Source organism: Amblyomma americanum, chromosome 1, assembly GCF_052857255.1.
Source record: "Amblyomma americanum isolate KBUSLIRL-KWMA chromosome 1, ASM5285725v1, whole genome shotgun sequence".
NCBI classification, from domain to species: Eukaryota; Metazoa; Arthropoda; class Arachnida; order Ixodida; family Ixodidae; genus Amblyomma; species Amblyomma americanum.
Window position 1 is genome coordinate 137516841 of NC_135497.1, and position 9296 is coordinate 137526136.

General features: G+C 48.5%; 1 pseudogene; it reads right to left on the reverse strand.

Moving 5' to 3' along the window:
- Positions 1–411: 411 nt before the first annotated feature.
- LOC144116379 (uncharacterized) lies at positions 412–2362 on the reverse strand (annotated as a pseudogene).
- Between the last annotated feature and the right edge of the window lie 6934 nt (positions 2363–9296).

A 9296-nucleotide genomic window follows, 5' to 3' on the forward strand; every position in this document is an offset into this window, starting at 1 on the left:
ATGCATTTATGTCCATTTACCCTAGTAAAGTTTCGTTTACAGTTGCATTTATTGCATTTTCGCGTGTTTTATTATTTTGTGTACTCTGTTTCAATTTTATCCGTTGTTGTTTGTGCATATTGATTTTTTTAAGTTTGAAACAGGAGGTCTCCTGTGCAGCCATTGGCATTAGGACCCTTCTCTACTCCATCTCCCATAGCTTGACTCACTGTGGAACGCGTAAAAACCCATAAAACTGAACCAATCAAGGGACGATTTAAAAAAAAAAACGCAGGATGCCACCTTTGCTTTTTAACATAGCAATGATTGGATTAACTAGGACACTGAGAGAGAGAAAGAGAGAGAAAGAGAGAACTTGAATTTGCATCCGTCAAAAATGACGGAGGAGAGGGCTATAGCCTAAACCCCCATTCATTCACCTAACCGTCTGCCGGAATCTTTCGGGGACTCGGCTGCAGTCAGGTCGAGACCGATGACTTTGCGTTGTTCTTCTGCTTCGTGGTTGAGCAATAAGTTCTCCCAGGATTGTACATTTCTATTCGGGTCGCTATAGAGAGGGCAGGTCCAGACCATGTGGACTATATCTGCAATGCTATTGCAGGGCGTACATCTAGGATTAAAGACTACTGGATGCCATTTAGTGTACAGTTGAGGGTTTGGAAACACCCCGGTCTGCAATTTCCTCCGTATGATTTCCTCTTCCCTACTGAGCTGTTTATCTGCTGCTGAATAGGCATTGCGACCAAGCTTATAATGAGAAATGATTTCATGGAATGTTGTGAGTTTGTCACCCGATGGGAGGTGTTCCTCGCGTCGAAGCGGTGCGTCAGCGGCGATCGACCGGAAAGTGAGCCCTCGGGTGGTCGCGTGCGCCTTCTCGTTCCCCCACAGGACCTGATGAGCCGGGGACCAGATCATTGAGATTAGCTCTGATGGTACTTGCCCTTCTCTCAGAATTTCTGCGGCTGCAGCAGAGATTTTGCCCATATCATAATTCTTAATGACTGCCTTAGAGTCACGCACTATCACCCTTGTACCGCTTTGTATTATTCCTAGAGCAATGGCAGCTTCTTCTGCCTGAGTTGCACTTGTGTTTTTAACGGTGCAGCACGAGACCCGGTCTCCACTCTCACGAACCGCTATGGCTGTGTGTGCTGACTTGCGATCGTATTCGGCAGCGTCCGCGTAGAGCACATCGGATCTACCTCGAAAGTTGCCCTGTAGGGCCGCAGAACCATATTTGCGTCTACCTTCGTGAAATACCGGTTGCATGTTCTTTGGCAGCGGTGGAATTTTGAGTCCGTCCCTGGTTGCTCTAGGTACGTTATCTGTCCCCTATGAACACTTCGAGGGTTCGAACCCCAGGCACTCCATGATTGTTCTTCCCGTTTTGGTTTTTAAAGCCTTTGATGCGGCGACACCGTGGCGGTTTCTATGAGCTCGTTCAGAGTGTTGGAGACACCTATCCTTAGAAGTTTTAATAGCGTGGAAGTGTTCAGGGGAAGACCTAGTGCGGTTGTGATCCCTTTTCTTATTATGATGCCAATTCTGTCCTTTTCTGCTTTGGCCAGTTTGAGATAGGGGGCAACGTATAGCACTCGGCTTATGACCAAACCCTGAACCAGTGTCAAAGGATTGGCCTCCTTCATCCCTGCATGCTTGTTAAAAATGCGCTCGGACGTAAAATCACAGGCTCTTTTTTTTTGTCACCTTAAAAAAAGGAAAAGAAACAGGCTTCCTAGCAAGGGTTGTGATATTGCTTTTACGAGTCAATGGCAATGCCATTCCGACGGCAGACAGTATTCGAGTCCTAGGGCCGCGCATAAAATCAAATGGCAAAAACACAGAAACTATCATGAGACTGAAAGCGAGTACCCGCCAGACGTGCCGGCAACTAAAGGGCAATTAAAATCAAGGTTTGCATTAGATTCAGCATCAAAAAATCTCTCAGGGAAAATCACGAGGTGCTTGTCGGGTAGTAATTAATTAGAGCCAAAAATTTCCCAAAAGTGTGCGGGGCCGGAGCACAAGTGGCGCAAAATTTTAAAACACCGGAAAGGGGTGGAGCTAAAGCTTGGTGCCAAATCTGAAAAACCGGAAGTGGGGACGGAGCGAACCGTGGCGCCAAATTTAAAAACGAAGGGTGGCGCCAACTTTTTAAACTCAAAATTGTCAATGATGGAACTTCATTTAGGCAAAGAGGGGCAAGGAGGCGTCAATGCTTGCGCATTCCTCCAATACGGGTGTCGCAGTGATCTCATAATTGTTTTTATTTAACTGCGTTATAAATTGGCCTTACAATTCTCCGTTTTCAGTCCTGCACTTTCAACCTTATGCCACCTCTCTGCTTCTGAGCCTCCATTCTTCCAATCACCTTTTGGAAACTTCCAATGCTGTCAGCAGAAAGGAACTGGCAGCTGATAACTGAATAAGCGTGTCTCGGGCGCTGGTGAAGGAGTGGGAGGTCGACCAGATTGTGGCCTCGCTGCAGGCACTCTTTCCGGGCGTGGAGCACAAGCTGGCCTTCGTGGTGGTGACCAAGCGCATCTTGACGCGCTTCTTCCTGCCGGGCCTTGAGGCCACGATCTTCCTGCAGCGCAACGACAACGTGACCAACCCGCCGCCGGGCACCGTAATCGACAGCGAGGTGACGCGCCCCGAGCGCTACGACTTCTTCTTGGTGTCGCAGAGCGTGCGCCAGGGCACCGTGACCCCGACCCACTACAACGCCATCTACGACACGACGGGCCTCAAGCCGGACCACATGCATCGCCTGGCCTACAATCTGACCCGCCTGTACTTCAACTGGCCGGGAACCATCCACGTTCCGGCCCCGTGCCAGTACGCCCACAAGCTGGCCTTTTTCGCCGGCCAGTCGCTGCACGCGGAACACAATCCGCGCATATCCTTTACCCTCTACTGCCTCTAAACTGCCATCGTTCGGCTTTAATTGCCGACGTTCGCCGGTCTGAGGAAGGTGGGAGAAGGATTGGGACCTCTCTCCAAAGAAGAAAACCTTTTGTTTTGTTTTTTTCGCTCTGGAAATGGTGAGTAAGGCATTTTGCTTAAATTAAATCTGCATTTTTTCATTTGATTGGTTTAACAATTTTTTGTCACAAATTAAACGGGGAACACATTTGTTTCTACCAAAGCCTTACTTTCTAATTTCTTGCTTTTATTTTTCCTTCATTGTGTGCCTTTTCTTCTCCGTAGTTGGTTTGCTTTCAAAAGTTGTTGAAGCAACTTTTTTGTTTTTTGTGTTGTCTTTGCATGTTGGTTTGCTTTGAAATTGTATTGAAACTTTTTGTGTGTAAATTTTGTCAGTTGGTTTGCTGTCCAAAGTTGTTGAAGCAACTTTTTGTTTGTTGTGTTTTCTTTACATGTCGGTTTGCTTTGAATTTGTGTTAGAAGTTTTTCTGTGTTGAGTTGTCACAAAAACTTCACATAGACTGATTATGTCGGGGAAGTTTTGCAGTTACCATTTGGTAAAGAAAGCCGCCTGAAGCATGCGAGGTTGCTACATGAGAAGTTAATGACACCCCAATTTCTCTGCTCGCTGCCTTGCTTGTTCTCATAGTTGAAGAGACCATTTGGAGCACTCATGTGGCAAAAAGGGGTTAATTTCATGTGTGAGAGTAAATTGGCAGAGGGCAGGGGAAGCCAGGCCTTTAAAATGGAAGAATGGTGCTACACTAAGCAATCTAGGGAACTTAACAGAAAAGAGGAGGTATCGGCAAGTCATAATATCTGCTGGGAAAGTACATCTATCATCGCCAAAGAAAAGAACTGGCTTTCACGCCAGTATCTCGAGTCCTTGGTGATTCAGACATCCGAAAAAAGACATCGGCAATCTCCCGCCAACCTACGCAAGATGCCAGGGACGATCATTGAAGCATATTTAAGCGTCGCTGTTCTATAATAAATTTTAGTGAGCAAGGCTTCCGTACGGAAGCCGAAACGTCTTGTTTTGGACACAAACCATTCTTCGGTGTCTTCCTTTTTTTCTTTTGAAATGAGTTTCTTACTACCCGTGGTACCAGACGAGATTTCGTCAGACCTTAGATTTCATTTCAGAAAAGAGGAGCACTCGCCAAAAAAGAGAAAAGGAAAAACAATCGATGTATCGGGGCCCGTACTGGTCATGCCGGGTCGGCTAAAGTATTCTGGGTCAAAAACTTGTGGTTTCTATCCACGCGGTGAAAGTGATTGGACAGCCAAGCTGTAAAACTAAACCCAATTACCCACTGCGCCGTCACTTTAAAATTCACACACGTGGCTCTACAAAGGGTGAAACCAGAGACAAGTGGAATTCCGTTCCAATTTTTTACATGAACACGCGAGCGTTGACTGACCGGTGCAGCGGTGCGGAGGTGAAGCAGAGCGGAAATCGGGAGAAGGAACGAGCCTGCGCGCTGGTCATGCCTGTGTGGCTAGCGTCGGCTGCTTGGCTGTTCTGTTTCGTACGAAGCAAGTGTTATGGCCGAATGGGGAGTGCTCGTTTGGTGTTCTATCTGCTACGTGTTTGCGGCCTTGGACTGGTGCAAACGCGTAGCGTTTCAAGCACGACTGTGCAGGCCCTGGTTGTATTTGCGGGCAGCGTGTCTAGAGCATTTGCTTTAACGAAATGAATACAGAAAAATCGAGGGTCCTTTTCAATCCGCTTTTCAGAAGTAACGATAATAATAATAATAATTGGTTTTTGGGGAAAGGAAATGGCGCAGGCTCACATATCGGCAGACATCTGACCCGCGCCGTAAAGGAAGGGATAAAGCAGGGAGTGAAAAAAGAAAGGAAGAAAGAGGTGCCGTAGTGGAGCCTGAGCACATCATCATCATCAGGACTCCGGAGTAACTTCGACCACCTGGAGATCTTTAACCTGCACTGACATCGCACAGCACACGGGCTCTTTAGCGTTTCACTTGCATCAAAACGCAGCCGCCACGGTCGGGTTCTAACCCGGGTACTCCGGATCAGTAGCTGAGCGCCCTGACCCCTGAGCCACCGCGGCGGGTTGCAATCAGGCGGCGGTGCGATTCTACGACACTAAGACACTCACGACTCTGATATACCGCCTCGACGCCCAGTTCTTCGACGCAACGAAACCAGTTAATGCCGCACCGCAGCCGTGACCCGACCCCGCGATTGATTGATTGGAAACATCTTTATTTACTGAATATTCGTGGAACATGTGGGTGGGCCGTCTAGTCCAGTAGTCCACTGGTTATTGCTGCTGCGCTGGCCATCCCCACTAGCCAGTGCTGACGGTAAGGATCATCGCTGAGCAGAATAGCCTCCCACTGCTCCTCTGAGGGGTATGGAATGGGGTTAACTATGGGATTATACTTGTCAAGCCCACACCATGTGGTAGAGGTTAGCTACCTCTCCACAGTGTGGGCACTACCGAGAAATTAGTGTATGGTATATACCTCCGGTTTAACTTATCTGGCGTTGGGTATGTGTTGTTTTGTAGTCTCCTAAGGGTGTTCTGATCTAACTTAATTATTTAGGTATTTATGTAGTGTTGTGTACTCCTTTCTGGCTGTTCTGCATGGCACGAGATTGTCCGCATACACTGCTAAAGCTATGAGGTCGCAGCTCCCTTCGAGGTCATCAGGGGGAGACGTCCGGTATATCAGAGCTCGGGCATGCCTCTGAACGGCTTCGTTCCCTCCTGGTATAGTTCCAGGAGACCAGGAAACCAGATGACTGAGGCTTGGCTGGGTGGATGCTGAATCAGCGATGACAACCCTGATCTGTGAATTAATCCGTTATTGAAGTTGCGACTGGCGTTCTGGGAATCTGTAAGCACAACGGCGTTGGGGTTAGATGCTGCAGCTAATCGAATAATTCTTCCTCTACGTGAATCGCATGCCTCATTTGGACTATTGACAAACTGGCCTGCTACGTCTCCGGGTCCCGTTTCACAGTAGAAACGGACCATTGCCCTTTGAGTTGGCTGCACAATATGTCGCCCAAAAATGGTCGTCTACTGAGGTGGAGCCTGGCACTCCAGCACGACAGCTTCGAGGTTCGCTACAAGAAAGGCAAGCTCCACACAAATGCCGACGGGCTAAGCCGAGCATTTTAGTTGGTAAAGATTTTACCAAAAGAGGATGTCCCCCCAAATTTTTAGTTTGGCGATTCATTTCATATTCTCTTCCTACTGGAGAGCGTATATCTCCCACTTTCTTTGCAGTAATGTTGTTCATAATCAGGTAACATACCTAGGAGTACGTTTTCCTTATTTCGGCCAAGGGTAAGTAAGAGCGAGTGGTGTAACGTACCTTGACTCTGAGGTATTGGGGCGGGAAAAATTGAACGCCACGTCGGCCAAATCCAGTTACCTATTCCCGTACCGCGTGCCCTCTAAGCACTAAACCTGATTTCATTTAGCGAATTTTTTTTCCCTTCCAAGTGCACCTCGTGCAGGAGCACACGCCTTGGACAGGCGCCCTGTCTTAACTCCTCGTCGGGAGACACCATGTGTTCATTCAGGCAAAACATTTCATCTCTTCAAGTTTTAGTTGAAGTTTTTTTGTTAAGTGCAGTTTTGGCCCTCAGTTTTGGTCTGGCGGGATGAGTGGGTTCTGAGGGCACTTGCTTTTGTCAGGTGTGGTTTGGCCTCTGTGATCCCTTTTCGCTAGCATTGCAGAGAATTTCCCAAAACGGCCATCTGACGAGGGGAAGCGATGCCGAGCTTCGACACTGAAGGTCATCCGAAGACTCCCAGTGAGCATCTGGTTCCTGAACGCCCAGTCAGCCGAGCTACGTGCGAGCAGTTCATCTTCCGGGCGCAATATCTGACGGCGGGGGTGCTGTTGTGCTCGCGCTTCCTTCCTGCTGTTGAGTTCGGCGAATTTGGACATGCGGAGGATTCCCTGAGGACCAACGCGAGGGTGGGTGAGCCCTCTGGGGGAGACGTGGCTGCAGGAATGCCAGAGGCAGCGACGATAATAGCGTACCCACGTGTTAGAACAGGAATGCCGGAAGCAGCGACGACCATAGCGTCACCACGTATTCGTTCCGGTCATCAGGCGACGAAGTACAGGATCAGCTTTGCCCTCTTCAGTCACGCTGGGATTGAACAATTGCCCGAGTGCCGCGCCTTCGACAGAGGTTCCGCGTTCTGGTCATCGGTACAAGATCTTTCAACCCCTGCTGGGAGACAGTCTGCATTCCTGTGTCACGCAGGCGACTTCCGGGTCCACATGGGCGCGGTCCGGACGCACGTGCGCGCCCGCCTGGAGGCCGCGGGACGACAACGTGACCGGGTCCTGTTCCCTTTCCCTCGACCGACCTGCGAGAGAACATCAGGAGCGCCCTGCCGTGGATGGTACCATCAGTGCCATCGTGTGATTGGACGTCATTCTTCGAACTATATTCCCCGGGTAGGGATCTGGGGATTACGAAGAGTATTTAAGGAGCTGCTGGTTTGGTACCAGAGGAGAGCCCCCTCTTGAGAGATACCAGAGACTCCCGACTGCTAAGAAGCTCTCTTTACTGAGAAGCACTCTCAATTGCCCTACTTGTAAATTATGTAAATAGTCTTTGTATAAAGTTTTCCAAGTTTTCTTCCTACGATCGTCCTCGTCTCTTCTCCGGCCCAGTCACGCTACGCAGCGGTGGGATGCTGCTACCTGAGACCCAACAGCGCCTAGGAAACTCCTTCAATTGTTAAAAACATGGTTACGTTTAGCTCGACACCTGCACTATTTACATGGAAAGGGAGACAGAAACGTAGGGCAAAAATTCATCCCTTTACTCAACAAAACATTGGCTAATTCGAGCACATACAGTAAATACACAACTGTAAAATGCAAGCATTTGCGATAGACATGGTTGTACACACAGATGCATATCAGAATAAAATGCATTAAAACAGACAAGAATATCAGCAAAACGATCCGGTATGGAATGTTACTAGCATGACGGATTTATGTCTTTCAGACACTCATTGAGTTCTGCTATCCAGAAAATTTGGAAAATTTGCATGTGTATTAGCCTATACTGGTAAAATATTCTCCAAACTGTTTTGCTAGCCTAATTCTTGAACGTTAGTGTAGAGACCAATCTAGCAAACCCTGACAAACCATTCCTGTATTGATAACAGAGTTCATTACCCTCTACATATGTTGTATTTCGTTCATATTGGCCAGAATAATGTGACTGCAGCGCGCGCAGCGCTTTAATAGTAGCTTGCTATATTCGTATAAATATGTTTTGCTGCTGTACGCGTGGTGTTTCGCTGTAAAAACTGTGGAGTTGCGCAAAGTTATTCAACTAACCTCAAATTTTTGCCACGGCTTGCGAAATCGCATTGTTTTTTTCGGCGATAATAGTCAAACAAAGCAACGCAGGTAGACGACAGACGACTTTCACCGCACCTTCGGCATCTCCTTTGGACCCCGCCGCCACCGCGGCTGCCGCTGTTTTGTTTGTTTTTTCCACGGGGGAGTAAAAAAGGCGCTGGCATAGAGTGGAGAAGCAAGCGCCCGCCACAACTGGTTTGCCGGTGTCCGGCGCCTCTTTCGATTAAAACACCGCGCCGCTACGTTGCTGTCGCGGTTTTCGGCTCCGTCGCCGCTGCGCCGTATAGGAGGCCGGCTGTGAGAGTGTGGCCTGACACGGGCGAGTTGAGTTTGCGACCCGCATGCCGAGATCGGGGAAGGAGAGGCAAAGCTGCTTGCCTTATCCTCTTCGGCTCGTACACGACGGCATGACGGTGTGAGCGAGAGAAGCGTGCTCCCAGAAAGTTGCATGTAGTGCACCAAAGACGAAGCCAGGTGTGCCTGCGTACGTGGCCGTGCTTGCGGTGGCGGCACGCGAGCCGTCTCCAGACCCAGCGGAGTGCGCACGGGCGCTACTACATGTGGAGAAAAGGTCAAGTAAACCCATGAGGTCACATGCGTGTCACAAATAGCTCACGAGGCGTAGTAGAGTAACCTAATAACCTAATCGACAAAAATAATGCTGTTATGATCGTCAAAGAGGAAAAATTACTCGCAGTAATTGTCCCAATAGCACAAAAGCAGCATGCACGCATATGCACGCATTACCTACCTAGCTGTTGTCTGTATATAAATGTTCAAGACAACTCCGATATCTCTTTCCACGTTTGTTTTTCTTAGCGGGACATGAAATTCAGGGGCAGCTTATCAGGAATCAAGGTATTGTACAGCCGCCAGACCTACTGTATACAATTCATCATCTTTTCCCTTGGAGCTGCAAGCGATTTTAAATGTCATAGCAGCTTTATCTGACGACCAGGTGCACCTATTTACTCATTCCCAAGAAGC